This window comes from Mya arenaria, chromosome 17 (assembly GCF_026914265.1).
Source record: "Mya arenaria isolate MELC-2E11 chromosome 17, ASM2691426v1".
Classification (NCBI taxonomy): domain Eukaryota; kingdom Metazoa; phylum Mollusca; class Bivalvia; order Myida; family Myidae; genus Mya; species Mya arenaria.
In genome coordinates this window covers 1,425,015-1,450,067 of record NC_069138.1, presented here as the reverse complement: position 1 = coordinate 1,450,067, position 25,053 = coordinate 1,425,015, and the positions used below count along the sequence as shown (strand labels likewise).

At 34.4% G+C, this 25,053-nt stretch overlaps 1 long non-coding RNA gene across 3 annotated transcripts in view; it reads right to left on the bottom strand.

Moving 5' to 3' along the window:
• Nucleotides 1-3,956: 3,956 nt before the first annotated feature.
• The window catches only part of LOC128224058 (uncharacterized), a 42,818-nt gene continuing 21,721 nt past the window's right edge, over nt 3,957-25,053 (bottom strand). For all 3 annotated transcript variants that reach the window (XR_008259421.1, XR_008259420.1, XR_008259422.1), the window contains 3 exons: nt 9,300-9,413; nt 8,274-8,398; nt 3,957-7,503 (listed from right to left, as the gene is read on the bottom strand). This is a non-coding gene — a long non-coding RNA (uncharacterized LOC128224058). The remainder of the gene's footprint in view (nt 7,504-8,273; nt 8,399-9,299; nt 9,414-25,053) is intronic.

Sequence of the window (25,053 nt, the reverse complement as noted above, 5' to 3'; positions counted from 1 at the left end):
TTTCTTACGTACCACCGAGTCATTGTTTTGTTTTCATGGCTCTTTTCAAGTATTCCAACAGGTGACAGAGAAACTCGCAGAGTTTCTTACGTACCAACGATTCATTATTGAGTATTTATGGCTCTTTACAAGTATTCCAACAGGTGACAGAGAAACTCGCAGGGTTTCTAACGCACCAACGAGTCATTGTTGTGTATTCATGACTCTCTACAAGTATTCCAACAGGTGACAGAGAAACTCGCAGGGTTTCTTACGTACCAACGAGTCATAGTTGTGTATTCATGACTCTCTACAAGTTTTCCAACAGGTGAAAGAGAAACTCGCAGGGTTTCTAACGTACCAACGAGTCATTGTTGTATATTCATGACTCTCTACAAGTTTTTCAACAGGTGACAGAGAATCTCGCAGGGTTTCTAACGTACCAACGAGTCATTGTTGTGTATTCATGGCTCTCTACAAGTATTCCAACAGGTGACCGAGAACTCGCAGGGTTTCTTACGAACCAACGAGTCATTGTTGTGTATTCATGGCTCTCTACAAGTATTCCAACAGGTGACAGAAGTTCTCGTTGTTGCTTTCTGACGTACCAACCACTCATATGCTATCTACACTCATGGTTATCAATCGGACCGGTAAAATATATAATTGAAAAAAAAGAAAGAACATTGATGCAAAACATCAAAGGCCTCCTTGAATTAGTAAAATTAACAAATTGGCATGAAAAAAGAAAGACAAACGACAATTGATCAAAATATATGTTGATATATGTATTTAATACATATGTTACTATAAATGGTAACTAGTGATGAAACGAGTATCGAGTACAATCGATAAATCGTCGCTGACAATGCTATGTCGGCGACAATCGATAGCGGTTGTTCAAAATCGATGTCGCTAATGTTACTTCCGGTAACTACGTATTTTTTTGTTTTGTGGTAAAAGTCGAGTAAATGTAAATATTTCTTTCAGATAAATTATCGTTGAGTTCATTTAAACAAGGGATGTCACACTTTTATACAAATGCGGTGAATGTAAATACTTTTGCTTAAAAACTTACAACCTCTTCCAAAATTACAAATGAATCTTAAGTGTGTGTTCATAAAACATTCTTATACAACCTGTCTCTATGATGTAGTGGGTCCGGTCTTTCTTGTAAGTACCCGGGATCCCGGCTCGATGCATTCTGTTTTTAAAACCGTTTTTGGCTTGGTTTGTAATTAACTAAATTCTTTTTTGTTGAAAGTTTTATGAAAAAAAGATGTTCTAATTAAATGTTTAATTTAACTGGTTCACAACAATTTAATATGCATTGACATGGATAAAATATTAAGATAACTTACATGTTCCAGTGTGCATCATTTTGCAGTATAATGTGCAATTCAGTTTGTGTTGTGTTGTAATGATTTTTTTCGTTAAGTTGTTAAAAGACAGAAAGGGGTTATGGAAATTTACTCTCTGTTGCAAAAAAAAAATGTCTATAGCATCACACGTACTGAATCCAGGTTTAACCATTTAAATACTCGTGATACTATGTATAAATAATGTATTCCTTACTGATATAATGAACATTCGATTATTGTCCGATAGTAAATCGAAATGCTTGGTCTGATTCGATTCGATTATCGATAGCAAATGGAGTCCGATTTTCAAACACTTATAGTAACCCATTTGTATAGAGATTCCGCGATTAATCAGCGATTATTAATTGTGCAGCCCGGGCCCATTATCGATTATCACTCATACGAGTGATTTGATGTTAATAACTTAATATATACGCTTCATAAACACACAATAACACCTGGGTCCGACCCAATACTATAATTGGGGCATAGACCTAATTCTATTTATAAATAAACACGTGTAATAGTTATATACGTAAACACTATATATTGGGTCAGTTCACCTTATTCCAAATACTAGTATTGGGACTACGGCATGAAGATATGGAAGTCAAGTTCATCGCAACTAAATGGTGAACACATAATCAAAGGCCAAAATACAGTGTACCAAATAGTTTAAGATGTGTTGGGTTGCAATCAGTCAAGCGCTGACCAGCCAAATGAAAAACGTATAGCAACGGGGTAGAGTCACATGTGCAAAACGCAGCTACCTGTACAGATTGTCCTGCTGTTTTAATTGGCACCCAAACATTTGACATAATAAAACGTTTATGTTTTGCTTTAGTTGTTAGGTTCACTACCAGTAATTGTAATGCCAACGTAACCGAAACATGCCCCAAGGGACGTTAGTTTCAGGAGTGCGTGCTTTGGTTAGTTTAATATAATTTTTATGCAAAATGTATTGTCGATATTCATGATGTTTTTTTTGTGAATAAATTCCCTCTCAATAAAAGTCCAAGAAATTAATACTTTGAGTGGAAAATTAGAAACGGAAGTAACATTTATGTTTTGTTTGTATTGTTCATCATAAAAATATAGTGCACAGTATTTTCTTTTTCGTTTTTATCATCTAGATGTGTGCGTGTAGAGCAAGTCAAATACTATATGAGGGTGTCAACCTTCTAAACACTGCCTAAGTTTAGGTATGCATACTGAATACGGCTTAAAATTTGGATAATCGTACTGAAAACTTAAGTGTTTCTTGTTCGCGTACTGTGTACCGATCCCCTTTGCATATTGAATGCTGCTATATACGCCCCTTAATGTCACGTACCAAAAGAGGGGCGACACCGTCATATATATTCGCCTCTGCATTTTTGCGGACTGTTATTGGTACAATTCACTCACTAAGTTTTGTACATTTTTGTTGACGCTCTACGATCTGATAATGTACTTTCTTTGTACGGGCTACTCACTTTAATAATGCTTTGTACTGCGTGGTTCTAGCCCCCCCCCCCCCCCCCAAAAAAAAGAAGAGTAAAATAAAGCAAAATATAATACCCCCATCACACTAGACGAAAACAAAACAACGAAGACCGAACTACGTCCTTGTAATTTCGACAAAACGCAGAGAGGACGCGGTCAAATTCTTCAAAAATGCTTTACTCAAGTTCCTAACTCGTCCTAACTGCGTCCATGCCGGCATTCACTGCGTCTCAAACGTTCCAAGTACGTTTGAACTGTGCGCATCTTCACCGGCGCACCACGTTCAATGCGTTCTTAATACGAACGCACCAAGTCCAATGAGTTCTCTATACGTTCTTACTGCGACCAGGATGATTGCACCACGCGCTTACCAAGTGCTTGTCATGTCCTCATTACATTCGTATGATTTGAATTTATTTGTAATTGTGATCGAGATGGAATTGCAGTGTTCTATTTATAAATGGCATATTGTTCAATCATATCAAGTGTTGGTATAAATTAACTTTATATGAGAGTAGAGTCCCGTATTTATAGATGATTTCTGTTCAGAACCTGACAGGACGTCGTAAGAACCTGATACAAACGTGTCACCGAGACGTGTTAAGCACCGAAAGAACGTATTTACAACGGAATGAGGTCTTCTACAACGTTGAACGAACATTCCATAGTCATAGTTAAAGCGTGGAAAGGATGTGTTGAGAACCCCATCGACGTAGCAAGAACGCAATGACAACCTAAAGGCAACGCGATGAAAACGCCATTCAATATTTACCGTCCAGTACCAAGCTTGCATTACGTAAATCAAGTTCCTGCTAGGTTTCAGTAGGTCCATGCTGCCGTTCATACGTTCCTATTAAGTTCTGACTACATCCCGTTATGACCACGTCCTAACAATGTTCAAAGTCCGCCCACGTCCAAAAAGACCATACTACGTCCTTATCGATATATACTGCGTTCCTTCTACGTTGACCAAGTTCTGAATGCGTCCTGCCAGATTTTTGAAGACGTATAAGCGGTAATGTTGTCAAGTCTGTTGGGGGCATAGGATACAAGGAGGAGTTTCAACAATTCATTACTTTCACATGGTTGTCCGCTCCAGCCGAAACTAGACAAAAACTAAATACAAAAATATAAGAATCCAAATTTTATTCTTCACGAGTTTTAATCTTACATAGGATATTCCAACGTTCATGTGAATGAAATCGGTACAAATGGGTAATATCAATATGCTATCAAAGAAATTTTGTTACACCCACAACTTTTCATTTTTTCTATCCTCGTAGTGAAACATGTATAAAACATTTAACTAATAAACCTGTTGTTGTGTTTAACTGTTGTCTCATATCTAGCAACCTTACAATAATACAAATTATTTTATTAATTTAGATTCCCTAGGATTTAAAGTTACTTAACATCAATCTATATGAGTATATCACGCCTCCAACATGAATGACGCAACGCCATTGGTCACGCAATGACCCAATAATTTTATCATATTGGGTCACTAATTTTATATGGTACCCAAAATGACGTCTATTTCCCGATTCCGATGAAGAAATGAAGTTGTCGACGTGATATTAACGTTACGTGGTTAGTAGGTGGCCCGATATGGGATATACCGGGCGCAGGAAACCATATTCGGGTTCGAGCTTCGCTCTCACCTGATATTGTCTCCCCATATATCCCACATCCGGTCACCTACTAAGAAACCCGTAACTTATATTATCGTAAACATACAAACAATATGTATCTGACCACAACGAAATAACATTTTAAAACACATGTAAAATTTCCCTAAATGACATGAACAAAGATAAAACACATGTAACTGATAAACCTTACATGCATGGTCAAGAACGGCTGGAAATTTTCTTATAAAAAAGGGAAGTGCAGGTGGTGTTCATGTGACCAATTATATAAAATAATGGCAGAGCTTACAAGTGCTGGACAAAAGTCGAAGGTCGAGCTTAAATCTATTTCTCTGGTAAATATTAATGTATCTGGTAAATTATGGATGTCATTTGTGAACACCATAATTTTCACCACTATTTTCTTAAAAATTAAATACATTTTCAAATTACAATTACCACACTAGAGAAATTTTCTGAATATAATTAAACCCACAAATGGCTAACCAACTCCATGTTTGTTGAAAAGAAATAATATATGAACATGAATATATGATTTCAATATAATAACAAATTTTGATACAAACAATCCTGGCTCAAGAAACATATTTCAGTACAATTTATTAGTAAACAAATAAGGTTGCTACAACTGTAGTGCCTAAACAAACAAACAGTCACTTTGCATTTAAGCGATGTCACAGAAATACAATTTTAATCAGATATGACTTTTATTTTAAGGTAGCACACCCCTAATGAAAAACTCCACTTGAAACTCTTCAATTATAATGCCTATGTTGTTAAGCACAGGACTACACATCTTTTAAGGGTATCAAGGCAGTGGTTCGAATCCAGCCAGAAGCACAAATACTTTTTTTTTCTTCTTCTTTGTTTTCATTAGCAAACATTTTTTACAGAAGTTAATATTGTAGTTTCATTAAAAGGCAATTAAATACATTTCTACACATAAATATTAGCTTTTATGAAGATTTAATAACTTGCAGGCCGGCTGAAATAGGTGGTTGGAAATTACAAACCTTTTTTTTTAAATGAGATGGTAAAACATATTGATTTTTTGGCATAATGTTCCCAAAAGATTAAAGATAATTATTAATAAAGAACAGGTCATGAGTATTTCTAGAACTTTTTGATTTTGCTTTTCAACGTCAATGTTCTATTTTACACGGTCAAAACAGTATGATAAAATTGAAATACCATATGGCTATTTCAGTATGATTATGTTTGTTGGGGTGATGTGATCAATAATGTATCATTTCTGAAATCAAATATATTTCTTGTCACTCTGATACCAAATTCTTACCAAAATGTTGAAAAAATGAAATAAAGGATTTTTCTTGTCTCTCGGGTGATGTCGTTTTTATTGACAATACTGAATTGGGGGTAGGGTAATTGAAATTTAAATAAAATTGTTTTTTGACAGTAAATTTCTTTTAAATTTTGTTTTTGAATCCAGGAAATGATACACATTAAGAAGTTATCAAGCTGATCATAGTTTGAAACGGTGCACATTAGGGGTGTGCTACTTAAGTGTAGATTTACACATTATCATATCACTTATATCTGGTTATAATCAGACATGAATGAAGTATTTTTTGTTTAGCGGAAGAAATTGCCTTGTGTGTTCTATATAGATACATAAGAAGGTCATTAAAACTAAATACACTTCAATTAAGCAAAATACTTTGAAATGTTTTCTTTAGTTTACAATAACACAAAATGACTTCTCAAGACATCTTTAGATTTAGTAGAAATTATGCAATTGGGCACTTTTAATACAAACATCATACTAGTATTGGGCATTGCATGTGTAGCTAAATTGTAGTATAACTCCAATCCCAAATAAGAGGGCCATGATAGCCCTAGATCGCTCACCTGTAAAACGGTCTAAACAGTTGTGGGCTCAGTGACCTAAATTTTGACCCCAGATGACCCATATTCGAACTTGACTTAAAAATTATCAAGACAACCTTTCTGACAAATTTCCAGGATATTTGGGTTGAAAATGTTATATTGTACCTTTAGAGTGTTAACATGGTTTTTCCATATTTGAGCTCGGTGACCTAGTTTTTGACCCAGATGACCCATATTCAAATTAAGCTAGAAATCATCGAAACAACCTTTCTGACAAATTTCCATGATAAAATGTATATGGACTGAAAAAGTAGCCTTTAGAGTGTTAACAAGACTTATTTTTCTATTTTTGGGTCATGTGACCTAGTTTTTCATCCCAGATGACCCATATTCAGACTCGTCACAGTAATTACTGGGACAAATATCCTGACCATGTTTTGTGACAATTGAGGCAAAAATGTGACCACTAGAGTGTAAACAAACTAAGTTAGTAAGTATGGATGACGACGGATGTCAGATGAGGGACATTCAACGATCCTCATAGCTCACCCACAACCTACGGCTAAGGTGAGCTAAAACATTCATTGAGTTACTCCTTTTACCAGTCTTGATATCAAACTTAGTCCTATAAAGTTTGACAGACAATAATTGTATCAGTTCTATCAACAGATAACTACATTTTCAGCCTGTTTGTACAGCCTCCACAGATAGGGAAAACAGCATTAAACATAAAACAAATATTAAAATTGAGTCAAAAAGATCCTTGTATTTGTTTAATATAGCTTAGTGTTATGTGTGATCCTTTTGCAAACCACTATAAACTAATGATAACAAGTCAGACTGTACAATATTTGGTGTCCTCAAAACGATAATGATTCCCAAAGTTCAGATATGTTACTTTTGATTAGAAATTTTGTACTAAGAACAAAACTATACATTGAGTGGTGCTACATATTGCTTTTCACCTTTACATAATGTATCCTTATCTAACAAGATTCACCTAGTTTCATGTTATTGAGTTTTGTTCTAGTGTGAGCCAAAGATCTTTTGTATAGTTTGGCACAAATGTTTTGACAATGGATTAAGTCTGTTTTATGCACTTGTCAATTTCCCCTAAGACATCTATGGATTTTATTCCTGCAGCATAGTCTGTTCAGAATGGGACCATCTCTTCTTTTTACCTGAAATTCAAAAATGAAACAATTATTGTATTGGCTTCTGGCTTACAAGCTGTATACAGAGATCATCTAAAATATTTTTACTCCTGTTCCTTAAGAAAAATAAAATGAATAACTGAGTTAACAAAAATGAGACACTTTTCACTACTGCAAACAAACATTTTTGGTGGCAATACTTCCTTGATAAGTTATTTCCAAAGAAAAGAAAATTGATTTAAGGTAAATGTAAAATTGCTCATTTTTATGATTATTGATATCCTTAAAAATAATCAGATAAGGTACAAAACTATTACTGTTTTGTGAATTGAAACTTGACACAAAGAATAGTTTCAATAATTTTAACCAACATCTGTCATTTGTCAGTATAAATATAACAAGAGCTCCACAGAGCGAGCAATATACACTTGACCCAGTATCATAAGGTTTGACCTTTGACAGCTATTTGTGACCTTGACCATATTATCATGGTCATGATTATTTTTAAGAGATTTAAAATCCTTCAGTGTGTGAGATATACTCTGGACAAAGTATAATAAGTTTAACCTTTGACCTCTATTTGTGACCTTGACCTGCAAGTTGCACTGACACACCAGCCCATCATGATTATGATTTGAGTCTGGGATTTTAACATCATAGGAATGTGAGAAAGTTACAGCCTGGACAGAGAATTGTCCAGGGTTTGACTGGCAACTGAAACCATAACATAATATAAGCCATCAGGATTCGGGCTTAAAAAAATTGTAATTTAAATACAATGAACGAAGAAAACTTACCACAGGCGTAGCTACTTTGATCATTTGGAGCAGAGCCACTTTGTTTCATGGGGGTGGAGCCACTCAATTCCATGGGAAGAGCATTAGCTGTTGCATCCCTCAGAATTTCTTCTTCAGGATCAAGTCTGAAGGTTCCATATCATAGGTTTAATCATTAATTGCCAACACAATTAATCAAACAGAAGACCTAGAACGTAAGACAAAGGGCCAGAACGATCCAACGTTACTAACATAAGAATCACCAAATATGTCAACAAAAGTTATGGCCAGATAAAATGTATCACAGATAATAATGGAAGCTCTAGATTGGCACTGAGCTAAATCTGACAAGAATTTTAGAAGATATCTTTATACTAGATTTTCAGTGCCTGACAACAAAATGCTCTCACTTTGTGTGTCTGAAAATGGCTATAAAATACTATTCTTTCTTGCAGCTATTTCTGCTTTTATTAGTGTAGCAAACAACATAGAAAGACATATTATTTTGTATGGCCTTAAAGGATGAAATGCTCATTTTTAAGGATAATTGAAAAAGTCATAGGGGAAAGAAAAAAATCATCACTGTTTGGTGAATTTAAACTTTATAATTAATAATTTCAGTAATATTTACCAGTATCTGTAATAAGTCAGTATCAATATAATTATATCTGAATTTTAATACATTAAATTGATTTGATGAATGCATATTCATAAAATGTTTGAATAAAGTAAAACCCCAAGCAGGATGGGATTCTGACTCAAGTCTGAGGAGCGTGAGCGATTTTAAATACAACGCCATCTTTTTACCAACTGAGCTATGCAGCTTTGTGACAATGAGAAAAAAAAAACATTATCATTTCGTTAACAAAGTCCCTTTTATGTCCTACCTATAAACACATTTAAAGGCGGTGTATGAAATCATGAACTAAGCAATGAACAACCTAATTCATAAAATAACAATTAAGTTGTGAATGAATAAGAGTATTAACTGACTAAATATATGCAGTTGTTGTTTAACAGTCAAAGAAATTGTACAAATCAGCTTACCAGGGATAATTCTCTTGTGGAGGGGGTCAACCTTTAATTTTCTTTATGAGTTCTGGGATCATGACCCAAATGTGTAGCCAACATTTCAGTCAAGTTATATGTCATGTCCAGAATCTGAAACAAAAACAAACAACGAGGGAATGATAACAAACAAATTTCAACTACTCTTGGAAAATTTGGGCCCTGAAATCAATCTACAAATCATTAACAGTTTAGGCGTCTGGTGGTAGAAGGATATATGCATCAACATTTTTCCTTGACTTGCCTGCCGGTATGACCATATCCATTCTGTTAAAAAAAAAACACCAAAACAGCACAGTTCATAAACACCTGATTAAATACAGTTACAATTAAGCTACTTAAAAAGTTACTTATTGCTTGATATGACTAAAGCTTGATGCAGAATAGCACAAGATACAGCTTTCATGGAGCTAGGCAAAGAGGCCCAGGACAAGAAAGATGGAAATCTGTAACAAATGCCCTTAGCCCACCACGTGTGAAACGGATGAAGACATATTTTGAACAGTAACCATATTACTTGGTCATTTGTTCCAACACTTTAATTTTTTATATATATGACCCAACACTTCCTTTAGGAAAATGACAAAATGCCTAAACACAACTGACCCAACAATTACTAATTTCATGACGAGTCCTGGGTTAGGGATGTGACATAGATGAATACAGGTCTTGAATTTAGATATCAAATGCTTCGAAAATCCTTTATTAAAAACCTGTGAGTTCAAATTATGAGGACTCTCAAAGAGTTTGGAGTTAAAAATAAAGATAGTAGAAAGAGGATTCCAAATATTTCTACATTTTTACCAGTTTGACAGAAACAAGGTCCCAAGTAAAAGTAGTTGGGTTATAATAGAATTAGAAATTAAGTCTACAAAATATGTTTAGAAAGGTATCATAACAGAATTGAAAGGGTAAAAGAAACCATTTAATATTCAAGATAAAAATAATTTTAAGGGGTCTACCTGCTAAGATTGCCAATACAACCAGTGAAAGCCATAAAACCTATAGCTTGAAATTTGACCGTACCAAATATTTGTTCTAAAAATTGAATTTTGTATCAAGATAAGATAAAAGATTGAACTTATTATAAATATACACATATTCCATCTAGTATGCTCATTATGAAAAATATACCTATCTATTTTTAGGTACTGACCCAAAACACAATATATATTAATACAATTTAAACCAAATATTTTGAACGCTTATCTGTTATAATTAAAAGCATGATTGGACCCAATATGTACATGTAGGTGAATGAACATTTACTGCACCAAATATGTAGGTGTATGAACATGATTATAAACTAGAGCCAAAAGGTTAATGAACACCATTATATACTTCTCCCAATATATAGATGTATTAACACCGTTATATACTAGACCCAATAGGAAGGTTAATGAGCACAATTATATACTGGACCCAATATATATGTTGGCAGGGCATCTTCACCTTCTTTGCAAAGGGCTGTATTTCGGCTACTTCACAATTGTGGAAAATGGCAAATTTCCCCCATTTTCTAGATATTTGTTCCCAAAAGTTCTACCTAAATAAAATTACAATATTTAAATATAGCCTGTTTGTGCAAATTGTGTTTGTTTTCTTTTATGGTAACATAAGAAGCATGCCGTATAATTTTGGGCTATCTTCAATAGTTCTGTTCCAATGCGTCTCCTAGCGTTTGTTTATATTACGCCGGAAATTGTCAACTTTCACCCTTTAAATTATACCGTGTTTGAAATTATCTGCCCTTTGATGACGTTATGTGATGATTGCCGAAAACAGAGTGCTATTTATGAGAGATGTTCAATATTCAGTGTTGGAATGTGATATACGGTACAGAAAATATTTTATGTCCTTGGAAATATATTTATTTATTGAAGAAGAATACGTTTCTTATACAAATTAGCTGAAATAGTCACGCTTTGAAGCAAATAATCAGTTTGTCAAATATTTTCGCAACTTAGTTGATTGGTTAGTATAAAACATTCATATTAGGCCATTGCAAATATATGTTTTCACTCCACATTCTTATGTAATAAAATAATATTTGACACATATCTAAAGATTTGTTGCTTTTCTTCATTTTTGTCTTCTGTTTGCAGTCAAACAGAATCTGCTGTAATCCTGAAAGCCATACGACATGCTATGATGAAATATTTGGCGACAATAAAGCTATAAGGGCCAGAAGTACTGCAGCTGAAATGATTAATGTGGAAAGAGCAAATAATAAATTTAAAAACGTTAACAGGTGATTTTATTGTCACCTTCAGTTGCCTTAATCAGATTATGAACATGTTTACGGTATATACAGGGATGATAACAGAGCCAAGTTGCCAATCCTGGAAATGTCTGCGTGGGGTTCAGGGGGCCGCTAAAGGCCCCCGATGGGTCCAGGGCAAAGCCCTGGTGGGGGGAAAAGGTGGGCGAAGCCCCCCGAAGCTTTCAGTATTTCAGGGTTTCTCATACCCTTTTTTGCCTTAGAATAGTGTTCAAGGAGTACACCGTTCGGTTTGGTAGATATAATTATGTTCAACAGGAGACATCCGCAATCAGAACAATTATCAGGAATCTTAGCAGTGAAGTTAAACACCTTCGTCTTCAAACAAAGTTAAATTTACTTTTTTACCTGAAGTCACAGGCATAAGACATGTACCTGACATTTTGGTTCAGTTGTCCACTTCCCATAAAACTCAACTGGCTATTATCAAATGCCTGTGTATGAACAGTCTACATTGTGGGATGTTTGATTTATAATAATGAACAACATATCAATTATCAAGCTTGCAAATGTTTATTGTAAAAGTGTTATTCATTCAATTTTTATATATCATAAAGAGTAATAAAATTATTATTCCATTATCTGCACATTTGATGAGAATATAATATTATTAATTATTATTCCAAATAATATCCAAACGGGACTGTAAATGCTTTGGCAGTGAGCCGTTGTGGTCATGTTGGACTGTGTCGCCATCAATGTCTATGAGGTGAGGGACAAGTTGATGTATTCTGGTCTCAAAGCCAAAAACATTTCCCCTCATGGTGTTACATGAGTCCAGTAGCACACAAATTAGATTGTCCAGATTGTCCCACGTCAGTTCAAGTCTCTCAAACAGGCTTTCAAATTCCTTAAAAATTGATTCATAATCAGCCCTTGAGATTTTTAAGGAGGCCAAATGTCTCAACACTATTTCTTTCTCTATAGCAGAAAAATAGCTGCAACAGTTTTCTCATTGTTTGTGTTTGTTGACTCGTCTAAGTTCAAACAAAACCGAGTTTCAATTAACTCCTCCACAAGTTCATCATTGAAATGGCTTGCCTCTCCCTAAGTCATCTTATATGATGCTGTACACCTTTGAAGTTTTAATTCGCTGAGAGCTTTTGTATCTTTGGCAAGTGTCTTAAGTAAGACTCACTACATGTGGTACCAGGGAGTATGGAAGGTCATGTTCAGCCATAAATCCAAGTATCATGGTCTCTGCATTGAATTGTCAGTCATTGACAGGAACAACTGGATGCACTGACCGAGGTGTCTGTTCATCATCCCTGACTTTTGGAACCATCAACATACCTGGAAATTCAAATTACAACTATAGAATTTAAATCGCACTCAAACTGGGTCCTCAAGAAGTTTTGCTGAACTGTCTCAAATAGAAAATAAACTGACTGCTCCTACTTAATATATATTACTACTACAAAATATGTATTCATTTTTTTTTTAAATTTTCATTTGAACCTTCCATTATAGTCAACAGCCACTTCTTATTGAGAACAATGCTTCAAACATTATGGGAACAATAAAGAAACGGTTTAACAGCGTAAACTTCAATCGGCCAAATAAAATTTGTAAAATAAAAATTGATTATTATGACACAATCCGAATCGCGATGTCCGAAATATTGCTACATGCACAAAAGCCATTCTCAGTTTGATCACATTCTATTAACTTAAAAAGAAACGTTTCGGGAATTTCTCTTAAAAATAAATAGCAAATATACCTTTAAATCGACGAATCGATGTTTTTAGAAGTTGGTGGTGGTCGTTTTTTTTCCAATACTCGTTTATTCGTCTTCGTCGTCTGTCATATCCGGATACTGTCTTCTAGTCCCATCGGTAATTTCCGTAATCACCCGATGCTAGCTTAACCAATCATATAGCTCGACTGCCAAGACGTAAATAGGTTCGATAATTTCCGGCTTTACACTTCCGGAAAACTCACCTTTCCTACCCATATTGTTCGATCTGAGCTAGAATTGCTCCCTGTACCCCTCCCCCCCTAGAAAAAACTCAACGGATTTACATTAATCTCAAAATTGATCCGTGAGGCCTTAAATCCGGAATTCCGGATTAATCCGGAATTTTACCATCCCTGTATATACCAGACCCAATATGTAGGTCTATGAACAAGATTACATACTGGACCCAATATGAAGGTCTCACATTATATACTGCAGTCAATGAGAATATTGGACAGTCGAAACTAAATCTGTTTTGGTTGGTTACAGTGTCTGGTGAAAAAAAGGTCAGAACCTTTTAGGTTTTTTTTGGAAAATTTACTTTCATCTTCTATTTGTTTGTTTTCAATAAATGTTCTGAGTTATTTTTAACTACTACATGTATATCATGATTATTCAGTGTGTTAATCCGTGTATTACTGAAAAAACATGCAAGGTTCCGATTTCCGCACCTACTCTTATACTAAATAATAGACAGACTTTTACGGAAATGTAAGGATATTACAAAATTCATTTGTGTTTTCGGCAGAGTGGTTTCTGGCAATCATGGTATAAATTAATGGAACGATTAATGAAATTGGTATCCAAACCTGGCAGTTAGCCAGCAAGATATATGCAAAGCCTAATCAAAAGAAGCCTGCATTATACGCGAAGCCTAATCATATGAAAAAAGTAAGTTTTATTTCGGACATGGCTAAATTACACTGCGAACTATATCCAAAATAGTTTCATTATAAAGACAGCAAAATGTGTCTCCTGTGATCAACCGTTTGGACCGATAACAAGCGTTTGCAAATTAGAAGATATGAAGGTGAAATGTTTGCCAAACTTTTAAGTTCAATGCTGTTCTGAAAAGATCTCAGACATTAAAATTATGCATACAATATTGACACTGCAGGGTTAGACACTTAACATTTTTCACAAGGTAGTCCCTCGGACTACTGGATCCCAAATCTGGGTAGTCCAGCAAAAACTCTGGTAGTCCATAACAAGAGGCCCAAAAGGGCCTATGCTCTACTGGCATGGCTTTTGTGGTCATATCAATCCAGAGCATGTATGTATGGGTAAAAGGCAACAGACATATAGTTTATGTTTTGTGTTTGGGTTACCTGAAAACGTAGCACGTTCAACATCTGAGCCCAGAAAGTATTGTAAGCAGATTAGTTGCATGAACTATTTTAATATGTGCCAAGTAAAAGTCATCTGACAAAAAAAATATGCTTTCAAAACTGTACTCATAGTAAAATTTTCTGTAGTTTTGAAAGTTAAAAAAAGTTGATCAAAAGGTCAAAGTCAAGGGCATCCTAGGACAACATTGATCAATTTGAACAAACATTCACAATCAATTGTGCTGAGATGGAGGCACGAACACACAAAAAGATTTTCATACCTTTCCAGATTTATGTTTACCAAACCTGTGAACCCTGGGTGTGGCCAGTAATGACACCAGGTGCATCACTTAAACATTCACAATCAATTTTGTTAAGATGAATGCGCAAACTACAGAACTTAAAGCTAAAAAATGGCCTTTGGGCTTTCAACAAGAACAAGGCAGAGTAATTCACAAAATCAACTGCAGAAGCAAAAAGCAAATTGTCTCTCAAAATCCTAGACTTGCAAATTGTCTCCCTTAACTCTAGACTTGAATTAACATATACATGTAAACTTGGCTAAAAATAGAATTCGCTCATGCAGACCTGGCTAAAAATAGAAAGCATTTCTTTAAAACTTTCATGGCCCATAATCTAGGCATTCATGGGCGGATCTTGCTGGTTTTCGAAAGGAACCAAGCTCTAATGGATATCTAGATACTGTACAAGTTTCATCGAGATATAATCAAAACTGAAGACTGTATCGTGTTCACAACCAATTGTTTACACAAATAGAATTTTTTTATACTATCAAGGGCCATAATCTAGGCATGCATGGGCGGATCTGGCTGGTTTTCGAAAGGAACTGAGCTCTAATGGATATCTAGATACTGTACAAGTTTCATCGAGATACAATCAAAACTGAAGACTGTATCGTGTTCACAAGCAATTGTTTACAGACGCACGGACGCACGGATGCACATACTACGTACACATTACCATCGCAAAAGCTCTTCTGGCCTTTGGCCAGTAGAGCTAAAAATGCAAGCCTGCAACGGATTCCTTCAGTGTTTTGTGAGACTTAGCCTTCTTAGAACATTGTCAGTATAACCCTTTGATTGGTCATGATTTTTATCTGTCTCAATCTTAAAATTTCCACATTCTTCAAAACAATTTTTGGCCTTTAAATTTAGTTTTAAAACTAAAAAAATGCTAAAAACTATGCTAAAATACCTCAGATTAAAAATCTATAAACCATGCTAAAATACCCCATAATCTGTCACTTTCAGGAAAATGTTGCAATAAATCACTTGACACTTAAAAACTACTCGACTGAGATCGTTGCTAAGTTATAGCACAAATGACAGACATCCTACTGATAAGCAATATTTGATTATTGGCATCCTACTATTCAGTATTCTTTGTTAATCTAAACAACATATCATATAATACTTAAAAAAACATGATGAAATAAATTCCGAAAGTGTTATTAATTATTTTTTGTATGGGAGTAAGATAACAATTAACATGACGCTGCCTGTCACTCAAACTAGCGTCCAGATTAGGCAGGGCTTATCAGTTGCCGTTGCTATCCGCCATGACCTCCGACAATCCTCACATATCAACAGTAGTGTAATTACGCTGTTATATATATTTAACACAAATTATGTCTCATAATTGAGAGATAGTAAAGACAGTTTAAGAAATCCGAAATACTGACATTTTCCCTTTATGCTGCTAAAATTATAATTGATAACAAGGGACTGTTTAGTAGACTAATTCAATTCTCAAAATGTCTTAATGTAAACGTACATAATATACGTATATTTCCGTTTTAATAGCTTTAAAATAAGAAATATCATTATGAGAATTAGTGTACAATATTGATGATATCTTGCGATTTAGTTTGATTTTGAAATTTGTCTCCTTATTGTGCGAACAGTTTTAAAACCGAGGCATATACATTTGCATTTAAGTTTGTTTGACATATAAGTGAAAAAGACACCTCAATTTATGTGAGTTACATTTTTTATTAAATTTAATTAAATATCTGATATATATCTTAAGGTCACAAAAAGTATATACGTATAGATAAAACAAAATCATATTTTAAAATGACGCAAATCAAAGTAAAAACCTTTGCATGTATAATGACTATGGTCGTTTCAAAATTTCTATGCTGATTGTTAAAACAGTTTTGCATTTCATTTAAAACGGAAATTTATTCATTGAGAGAAACAATAAGGTAGTTATATAAATAATGATAATGCATTACACATGTATAAAACAGGTGATTCTGAATCGAAAAAGGAAGAAAAACAGCGAAATCCATTGAGTTTTGACAATGGATCTATACAAACATCTTTTTTTGTTGATTTTCGGATAGGAAATTAATACATGTTTTGTTTCCCTTTATTTGAGTTTTAAAATAGAGACTGTTATTGTACTGTAACAAAATTCCGATGTTATTTAGAAATAAATTATTTTAAAGTCTAGACATTTTTCTACCTGAATTATACATTGCATACAATTAATAAAAATGAACTTATTTAATGTTATACTTGGTTTTATTGCAATGTTTTACCATGTTCCATGCATTTTTCCATCTGATTGTCATTTATAACTTTTGTATTATTATCATCTGCTTCTGGGTATTTGTCGGAGGTCCTTTAAAAAAATTAAGAGGTCATGTGACACTGTAGGTGTAGCCTTATCGCTATCTGCGTGGTGTTAATTGTTATTGGCCCTAGCTTCAATGTATAAAATGTTACATTTTGGCACGAAAATTAAAGCACACAACTCTGTCATCGTCTGCACTTACACTGCATTATACCTGTTTTGGCAGTATGATTAATTTATCAGCTGTTCTTCTAAAAGCCAGTTTAAAAGATTTCATAAGCCAGACATAATGTTCCTTCTGTTTGTTTTAAATAAACACCGACATTTGGCAATACCCTAAACCATAATAATCATGATGTATTTTCAGAAAATCTAAAAATAGTAACAACCGTCAAGTGTTTATCTGCATCGTATCTTTCATTGTTTTTGACTGAAAATGCAAGGGATTTAGAAAATCGGCCACTTGGACCCAAATCTACCTTGCTGACATTTAAGCAGAGGTGCACATGTCTGACGATTAAAACACACCATAGAGTGTGAAAATGGTTTTTCCCTTTCTAAATTAAGACATTCTACTGACTGGTTTAAACATTAATCGAAAGGCTATACAAAATGCGCGCGAAATTGGGGGGACTTAACAGTCCATGTTGTCCGGAACTGCTTGGCCATCTTCGGCAAGCTTTACAATGAGTGTTTACCGGTGATAATCGGCTTCTTGACATCACGTTTTACGCAAGTTTAAGCGTAATAAAGATTTTATGCTCAATTAACTGATGTGATATTTACTTTCTTCTAGTAGTCCGACGGACTATTGACTTAAAATGTCTTGTAGTCCGACCATAAATCTGGTAGTCTCGGACTACCAGACTACTGTTAGTGTCGAACCCTGCACTGCCATTTTGTTTTCCTGTTGCCAAAGCATTTCGGTAATACATATCAAGAATGAAAGTTTACTCTCAGGATCGCATAGGATCTGGGACCAGAGACAGAGAATCAACAAAAATAACGAATAGATATCTACTTTTTGAATTTTAACCTTAAGTTTATGCCTAAGATTAGGTTTGGCAAGGAAAAAATAGGATCGGTCGGGTTACCGGAAACACATATATTTTTATCTTGGCCTAATTAAAATATGATAATGAACAAGCAAATTCGTTGAATTGATATCCCCCGCCTGATTAGGCTAAGTCAAGGAATGAAAATCAATTGTTGATGAAATACATATATGAGTTTGAGTTTGATTGCAACTGTATGGAAAAAAAAATTGTATATAATGTAACATTTAGAATTGACCAAGAAACCTAGTTTATGACTCCATGTTACCCAGTTTCAAACTAATCTAAGATTTCATCAAGGCAAACATTCTGATCAAGTTTCATGAAGATTGGTCCAGATATATTGCAAAAAAATATAGCCTCTAGAGTGTCCACAAGGTTTTTTAAGATTTGACTCTGTGACCTCATTTTTGACCTCACATGACCTACTAGTTTCAAACTATTCCAAGATTTCATTGAGGCATTCTGATTAAGTTTCATGGAAATTAGAGCAGATGTATTGCCTCTAGAGTGTTCCCAAGATTTCTGTAAGATATGACCTAGTGACCTAGTTTTTGACCCAAATGACCCACTTTTAAACGCGGTCAAAATTTAACCCAAGAGAACATTCTGACCATGTTTGAACTTAACTCTTTAGCACATAGACAAGTGGCCAGATTGCACCTCCCAGTCAATAGCCAACTTACTGATAAGCAGTCCTTATCTGCATAGGTACTTTTCAGGATATTTGAAAATGAGAAAATGAATACAGCAGTATGACCTTAAAATCAATATAACTCCAAATAATTGTTTCCAAATCTTTTTTATGTGAATAAATTTTTATAGATAATTAAATTATCTAATAAATGGTGTCAATAATGAAATATAAAATTATTTTATTTTATCTGTGAATGCATTTCCAAGATGGAATTGTTAACTTTCTTTGAAATGTCATAATTGCATTAAATCAAAGGGTAATAAAATGCTGGGATCGATCTAAATTTTATTACCCCTGTCATAATAAAGACCCATATGGATTAAAAAGCCGACAATTGATGTTCTTGTGTATAATACACAGAAATGTGGCAGGAATATCCGGTGTCATCCAGCTGAGAGATCCAGTCCAAAGTGTCTGTTTAACTTTATTACCCCCTCATAAAATTCTTTACAAAAAGAAAGCCGAAAAATGTTTTCAAAGTAATGAATAAAAAGATCTAGATCATGAAACGCTTGCATAAATGTGTTTACTTGACCTATTTTACGACCGGAACCATGCTGACCATCGATTAGCTCAGCAGAAAATTTCCTCATCATTTTCTCGGCTACTTATTGTTTCTAATGTTTGTAACACAAAATATTATCTTCAAATAATTATAATCTTTTTTGATTTTAATGGTTAATTCAACTGACATAATATATTCAATGATTTATGCATCAATGTTTTTGGGGAAATTCTATACTGTACAGTACTGCTATTCCTCGAGGATTTATTACGTCACAGTGGGATCTAACGCCTGTGATTGGCAGTATAAATAATAACCTTCAAGTTTTAGCAGACGACATTTTCGAGGGAAAATCAATACACAAAAGGTTAAGCTTTAGCTTTATAAACATCGGGGATATTGTTTACAAAAAGAAAGATGCAAAATTGAAGTATTGAAATGACACTATTGAAATATGCGGGAGATTCGTATACATCTAGTAGTGTATAGGGTCGGTCAGATGCGTTTACATCTGCTACTGAGCTATGTCGGCCTATCTCGTATACATGCGCTTAAGGGTTAATCAGACCAATCACCACCATAAAATAGTTTCGGAAATGATTTTTGAAAGGTTTGACCTAGTGACCTTATTTCTTATCATATGTTACCCGGTTTAAAATATGTCGAAGACTTCATCAAGGAAAACATTCTGATCAAGTTTAATGAATATAAGACCATACATATCGCATCTAATGTGTTTCAAATTTTTCTAAGATTTGACCTAGTGACCTTATTTTTGACCCCCTGTGACCCACTTTTTTGTGTGGTCCATATTTCTTCAAGGGGTACATCATGACTAATTTTGAACATAACTTGGCCAATCATTACCATGACATGGTTCTGGACAAGATTTTTCTAAGATTTGACCTAGTGACCTAATTTTCGATCATATGTGACCCAGTTTTATTTATGACCAAGAGTTCAACAAGGAAAACATTCTGATAAAGTTTCATGAATATTTGATCATGTATAATGCCTCTAGTATGTTCAAAAGATTTTTCTAAGATTTGACCTAGTGACCTAGTTTTTGATCCCATGTGACCCACTTTTAACATAGGTCGAGATACGATCAAGGGGAACATTCTGACAAAGTTTGAACATTTTCTGATCAATGCCTACTTAGATATGGTACCAGACGGACGGACGGAATGACGGACGGACAACGCCAAAACAATATCCCCCTCCGGAAATCTTCGATTCGGCGGGGAATAATAAACTGTGCTGACACTCTTTCCACGCTGTTGAATATATATTGTCAATAACTAGAACTCTACTTTCATTTTTGCATTAATATCATGTCTGATTTTGGCTTGAATTACAATTGTACTATTTGTTATATTTTATAACCATTCTGTATCTTTAATCTTAAGATAAATTAAAAGAAAGAGAACTAGCTGCTCCATGGATTGCCAAACCGACAGAGGACAAAAAATGATGACTTAAAAGATCTGAAATATTAATTTTCTTGTCCTAATGTTTAGTTTCCTTTTTTTATTTTATACAGAAGGACACATCTAATTGAGAAAATCTAAACATGTTTTAGTGGGAAACTACAAAACTTATCTAAATAAGAGGCTTAAAATTATGATTTAGGCTGATGTTATTAAATACTGATTGAAACAAAGCGACAGGAAAAACATTGTTGTGACACAAGTCGCAATGTCCTGTAAAGATATTTTTGCGTTGACCTAAAATGTAGGTGTATGAAAACCATTATATACTCGACCCAATATGTAGGTGTATGTAAACCATTATATACTCGACCCAATATGTAGGTGTATCAAAACTATTATATAAATATACTGGAATCAATTAATGAACATCATTATATTCTTGGCCCAATATGTAGGTCTAACACGTTAATATATATATATATTTACATGTCAGGGCTTTTTCACCAAAATTTGTGAAGAGGCCTAGCCTTTTCATTTGGGAAATTTAAACGCGTGAAATTCTGCAAAAAGGGAAATTAAAATGTGTAAATGTCTCAAAAATGGGAAATTCTACATATGAGGATTGAAGACACCTTTTAAACACGGGTCAAGGTATCCATATGAAACTTGGAACTCGTGTTACAAAAAAATAGGCTTATATCTTACAAGTGAGTCTAATTCAGCTGAAAAAGAATAATTTGCTCAAACAAAACAGGATCAATTTTTATTGTTAATTCTTGAAGTAAGATCTTCCTTTTTGGGAAAAATATCTGGGAATTGTGAAAAAAATATCTGTAAATCGGGAAAATATATATGTATACCATTTTTCCCAATTGTGAAGTAGCCTAATTTCGGCCCCTAGCAATGAACTGCCTTTTGGCTTATCAGCCGATGAACGCAACACCTTCGGATATCTTTGGATCGCAATTCATCTCATAACAATATACATGAAAATTGTTCATTTTGTTAATATTGTTTTGTCTCAGCAGGTCCCGTAAAATATAAATCAAAATTTTAAAAAGTGTTAATTTATGATATATGTTAACTGTATTGTTGCCATAAGTGTTTCAATTTAACGTTTAAAATTGATTTCAAGTGGTTGATCTTTCCCACGTCCTTGTGACGTCATTTGACAAAATGAATCCGGTTACAGTCAGGTCGTTCCATTTACAGAATGTGTAAGAAAAGATTACTGAAAGCTTTTCTTATATATTGTTTTAACAATTCTTTTAAATATCCTTTGGACTCCACACACTTTGGGCACCCCAATTGCGCTCATTTATCTTGATAATGACATCAACCCCGCATTTCATTCCTTAAATAATACTAGACACAATATGTAGGCATATCAACACTATTATATACTGGACCCAACATGTAGGTCTATGAACTCGTTTACATATAATACAGTACACTCAATGAATAAGACCCACTTTCCTCGCTCACTTCGAGGGATAAAGTTGATGATTGCAGATTTCCTCCTAGGGTAAAACTGTTGCCCTCATTAAAATCCCCCAGAGTTCCTCTGAGTGGCTGGCTTACCGCCGAGTTTTATATGAACGAAAGCATTGAGAATCGACCGATTTTATGATCCTGCGGCAGAACTCCCGAGTCTAATCAGATAAGCAAGAAATCATTCTTGTTTAGAAGCTATTTATTTTTATGCTTTTGCACATTGTAAAGCGTAAAAGATTCTTACATGTACCAACGTTTAATTTGCCGTTGTGTCCATAAACACCAATTGAATATTGCCTTGAATAACAAACAATGAATCATTTATTTATCATCAAGTATTGCCACTAATTTTATTGCATCATAATGCAGCCAAATATTTACAAAATTCTGAACCATGACCTCTGACATCAAGCGCGTGTTCAATACAGTGTAAAATATACTATTTTTATTATTGGTGGTTAAAAATAGCTGTGACGTTTAATGCAATTTTCCACAGAAAAAGAGGCAAAAAGACTTCAAAACCATGCGCTGTGAACTTTTAACGCGTGTTGACCTCCTGATTTTCCGAAAATGTGTAACCTAGTCTTTCTCGGATGAAATGTGTTTATCAATGTATTCAGTCATTAGCAAAAACACGTTTATAAGATGCATGTGCAACAAGTGAAATATGACTGCATTGTTGTGGTAAGCTAACTTCATGCAAAACGGGCAGAGGAAAAAGAACAAAAGCAATTTACTGGAGCCGTCGTAATTGGTTGAAAAAAAAAATTAGCGTAGATTCTAATCAAGTGTCGCGGAATTAACCCCTCTGTGGAACGCCGTGTTCATTATTCTTTGGTCGATTGATCACCCACCAAGGGCCTTAAATTCGAACTCTGAGGAACGCCGGACAGTGGATAAAATCATTGTGTTGGCCGCGATAGCTAAAATCCGCGGAGGGAAACGGAAAGTGGGTCTACCTCGTTGAGTGTACTGTACTAGACCCAATATGTAGGTGTTTGAACAGCATTATATACTGGACCCAACATGTAGGTCTATGAACTTGTTTATATATAACACTAGACCCAATATGTAGGCATATCAACACCATTATATACTGGACCCGACATGTAGGTCTATGAACTTGTTTATATATAATACTAGACCCAATATGTAGGCATATCAACACCATTATATACTGGACCCAACATGTAGGTCTATGAACATGTTTATATATAATACTAGACCCAATATGTAGGCATATCAACACCATTATATACTGGACCCAACATGTAGGTCTATGAACATGTTTATATATAATACTAGACCCAATATGTAGGCGTATCAACACCATTATATACTGGACCCAACATGTAGGTCTATGAACATGTTTATATATAATACTAGACCCAATATGTAGGCATATCAACACCATTATATACTGGACCCAACATGTAGGTCTATGAACATGTTTATATATAATACTAGACCCAATATGTAGGCGTATCAACACCATTATATACTGGACCCAACATGTAGGTCTATGAACATGTTTATATATAATACTAGACCCAATATGTAGGCGTATCAACACCATTATATACTGGACCCAACATGTAGGTCTATGAACATGTTTATATAAAAAACTAGACTCAATATGTAGGCGTATCAACACCATTATATACTGGACCCAACATGTAGGTCTATGAACATGTTTATATTAGGGATGGCAACGAGTACCTGAGTACTCGATCAATCATCCGAGTACCTGAGTACCAAATCACTGCTCGCGTACTCGATTTTTTTTTGATTTTTTATGAATTTCACCAAATACATGATTTACAGATGTAAGTATCAGAAACGGCGCGTTCCCAAAAAGACAATTTACGATCCCTCTAAAACCCACTGTGTACACAATTGACCCGAATAAATTTATTGACAGTTGTTGTGATAGTTGCAAACTGTCAACAAAGGGCCCAAATTTGCAAATAGCACTGATGTCAATTAGCGAAGTTTTGATAGCGGTACTTCGCCTACACAATTGTATTGTTTACCAATTAGTGAGTTTTCACAAAACAATGGACGTTGACGAGCGAATAAGGAATAAGTAACGACCGTTAAGAGCAATGATTCTTGAATGGGCGTATTGTTTGCAATGATTATCACAATTGATTGGTGGATATCTAAAACTAGGAATTATGCATATTTATGAGGTAATCAACAATATTTCAGTATGGAAAAAGATCAGTTTAAATATTATTTCATAGAGTAAACAACTAAACAAATAAATAAATAATTTTCATTCATTGTTATTCTAAATTGAGTTCATTATTGAGTGAAGTCTCGATCATCTAGACGGTTGAAATGATCCTAGTTTTACTTTCCATTTATATTTTAGTACATATGCATGTATAAAATGCAATGAAAAGGCCAAATTAAAGTCATGAAACAACATTTGTTTTCTTTTTCTTGATTTTTTTCATTTAAAGATAAAAATGACCAATATAACGACAAATGCACAAAGTACATGATACATGTTAAACGAACTTGTCTTTCCCGAAAACCAATAAGGTTTCAATTTATCCGAGTAATCGAGTAACCGAGTACTCGATCGGAAGATTG